The sequence below is a fragment of the Apis dorsata genome, unplaced genomic scaffold (assembly GCF_000469605.1).
Source record: "Apis dorsata unplaced genomic scaffold, Apis dorsata 1.3 scaffold_53, whole genome shotgun sequence".
NCBI classification, from domain to species: domain Eukaryota; kingdom Metazoa; phylum Arthropoda; class Insecta; order Hymenoptera; family Apidae; genus Apis; species Apis dorsata.
Genome location: NW_006263354.1, coordinates 177,397 through 180,878, shown reverse-complemented (window position 1 = coordinate 180,878; position 3,482 = coordinate 177,397). Strand labels below are relative to the sequence as shown.

Below are 3,482 nucleotides of genomic sequence, written 5' to 3'. Positions count from 1 at the left end.
TTTTTTTTTCCCCCCCCCCCCCGAATTACGAAAAATTCGTATATTTAATTAAAGACACGACATTCGTTTATAATAAATACTTTTTAAAAAGATACGGTTTAATTTATCTCCATAAATTATTCGATATCGAGTGAATTATAGGATTATACATTTAAATTTAAGTTAAAAAAAAAAAGAAAAAAAGAGGTTAAACCGACGAGGAATGGAAGGTTTGTGTTGGTGGCGAGTATCACGCGCGGAAATTACGGAACGCATTGGATCTCGCGTCTGAATGAGCTCCCTTGTCGATGATAAATTGAATGTCACGCCACGAATTTTTATACGCCGACCAAGCCGCGTGTAACGTATAAATTATACCGAGGGCGGGTAAATTTCTAACGGGGAATTTCGTTTGATTTATATCCGTTTCGAACGACGATTCGATAAACGAAGAAGAATCGATAATAAAAGATAAAGAGAGAGAGAGAGAGAGAGAGGTAAAGAGAAAAAGAAAATACATTCCCCCGTTTTTCGAAAGAAGCAGAGATTTTTTAATTTAATCTCGAGAAGAACGAACGAACGAACAATTGTGATGGACGAAAGTTGTTTCTTTTTCTCTTTTTTGGAAATGAACTTAGAAGCGAGGAGATTATTTTGAAATTTTCGGCAACAGCCGGAGAGAGCGTGATGAATCATGTCGCGCTATTTATCGTGGGACACGTGTGGACAACTAATGAGCCGAGCTAACGAAACCTCATCTTGAAATTGCAACTGTAATCCCACTAAGTGGCCATGAAATTATCTCGACGGAACTTTCCTTCGTGGCGAATGATTAAACGGATTATTAATCGGTTAATCAATTCCGTTACAAAACTCGATACCCCTCGAATTTTTCTCAACTATGCTCTCGAAAAATTAAATCTTCTCGCTTCGATCGCCAATTATAACCCATCGAAACTCGTCGAAGGATCGATTTCTGAAACGAATTCTTTCCGTGAATATCAAGATCAACGTATTCGCTTCTATTTCATTAATGAAAACTTTCGCGATATCGTCGATCGCCGAAAACCAGTGATCGCCCGAGAAAGCGAGTGATCGAAGCGAGTGACACGCGCATAATCAACGTAAACGCTGTTTACGTTGGGGGAGGGAGAGTTGCAACATTGTTAATCTCGAGAAAGTTATGTCGAGTTAAAATTAGAGAGGAACACGCCAACATTACGTCTCCTCCGTTGATCATCTAACGCTTCGCTTTTATTTTTAGTGCTTGTATGGAGTTATGAGTCAGAAAATACCAAACAACTATGCTTGAAACCTCCCCATCCCCCGTTTTACAACCGAATTAACGCGTCGAAATTATAATATATCCGACTATCGTTCGAAATAATAAAGAGGAATCAGAATGTCGAAGAATTACGCGCGAAACGATCCTCCTCTCGTCTCGAATTACGATCGAACGTTTCGAAATTATTCTCCCCGAAATATATTCGAAATAACACGAGGACGGAACAAACGGAGCTATGCAACGGTGCATCCCGACGGGACAATTGGATTTTACGGATTTCGGACGGAAAATTTGATTTCTCCCTTCTTCCCCTTAAATTGTTGATTTAACCGAAAAATTTTCACGGGCAGGTGATTCGACTGATGCGACGGGACAACGGACCGATAATAATTCAACGTTTAATTATGATTCTGTCATTGGATCGGCTGCGATGCGTTGGTCGCGAGACCGCAAACTATACGCGGTTTGGATCGTTGCTGGCATCCTGGGTATCGTTGTATCACATCCAATCAGAAGATAGATCGTCGTGTCAGCCTCGAAACAAAGTCAAGAGCAGACCGTCGATATTTCATCGCGTCGGTTCACCTCGTTGAAAATAAAACCGCGAACTCTTCGCGCGTGTTGCGTCCACCGATACGATGAATTACGTAAGTCGTTCCGGGGGATGATTCGTCCACGAGAACGCGTTCCAATTGATCAATCTCTTCTTTGAAAAGAGGGAAACGAACGATTAGCTTCTTGCCTTCGTTATATTACGAGAAGAATTGAGAATCTTACGATTGCGAGAATTAATTTTTTTAAATTAATTTCCAACAGATTGTGATCCATTCTGTCATTTTTTAAGCCTCTCTTCTCGTTGATGGATTGAGAGAACGCTTTGCGGAACGTATTACTCTTTCTTCTCTTCCTCTGTCTTTGTCTCTTATTATCTTCGTCTTTACGAAGAGAAACATCGTTTTCTCGCGATGACGAGATATCGACGGCGAGAAGAGGAAGGCAGGTGACGAGACCGGTGAAAAGTTTTGCCCGTTAAACCACGAGCCACTGACACCGAGAATATTAAAAGATCTCCGCAGAAATGATAAATCCGAAGGAAAACTTTAATCGAGGAAAAGTCGGTGGTGAATCGCTCTTTGCGATTTGCGCGGGGCAAATGGCTGGGCCATTTATTTATTATTACTGAACGTGATATCCCTCCCCTCTCGGAAGAGAAGAAACCGCGACTTTGAAATCTCGGGGAGATTGTCTCCAAAGTTAACGAACTCGAAAGCGATATACGAGCTCTCTCCCTCCTCGAGGAGAATTGAAACGAGGGCTCTCGATGATTTCCGTAATCGAACACGTTCACAGTTTTTCGAAGAGGGAAGATTTTGAGGATCGTGCCGTTTGTTTCGACACCAACGATGACAATGCGATTCTTCATTCGCTCATTCGGATGAATAAACGAAGATCACCCGAACAATTGCACAAAACGAAATGTATATATATATATACATATTTCACTGAGAATACGCGAGACGATTTACGAAAGCGCGGCGAAGATGGACGGAAGTAGGAAGCTATGGATACTCGTCGTCGCACTTTCGAAACACCGATTCATTCGATCCGATCCGATCCATTTTTATATCCGGTGATGAAGACACGCGCGTTTATCGCGAATTGGCATGCGAATTTCGAAATCGCGGCGGAACGATTGAAAACGAGAATGGCGAGTGATCCGAGTTCAAGGACGCTCGACGGTCGGGAAAAGTGTCCTCGAGGACGACGATGGTGGAGCAGCACAGGGGGCAGAACCGACTGAGGAGGGATTGGCGTTGAAAGGGGATCGTGCTCGACGACACCGATGGCCCCATCGTACATCGAGGCATCGAGGAAGGAAACGGGACCAGGTGGAGGAGAGAGAGAGAGAGAGCTAGAGAAAGAGAGAGAGAAAGAGAAAGAGAGAGAGAGAGAGGGGTGCGAAAGCTCGGGCAGAGGATCAAGAAAAGACGAAGAAGGGGAGGAGGAGAAGGAGGAGGAGGAGGAGGCGGTGGAACAGAGCGACGAAGTAGCTGGCCAGAAATAACTAATAAGACATTCACTCTAAGACGGGCGGCCAACCGGCCCGGACGAACGCGGTGCGTCTCGGTATAATCTCGGTTAATCGTCACCTATTCTTATCACCACCCTCATCGACGCGATAACACTGCACAACCGTTCGTATCGAGGAAACGTGTGA

The 3,482-nt window shown here is 43.8% G+C and overlaps 2 protein-coding genes across 2 annotated transcripts in view; one reads left to right on the top strand and one right to left on the bottom strand.

The window, feature by feature from the left end:
• The window catches only part of LOC102674858, a 40,901-nt gene that overhangs the window by 11,818 nt on the left and 25,601 nt on the right, over positions 1-3,482 (bottom strand). The gene's annotated exons all lie outside the window — the stretch shown is intronic.
• Positions 2,851-3,482, top strand: part of LOC102672785 (RING finger protein nhl-1-like) — a 46,952-nt gene continuing 46,320 nt past the window's right edge. Inside the window, 1 exon segment of the mRNA XM_031515106.1 lies at positions 2,851-3,381. The gene's annotated coding sequence lies outside the window, so the exon portion shown is untranslated.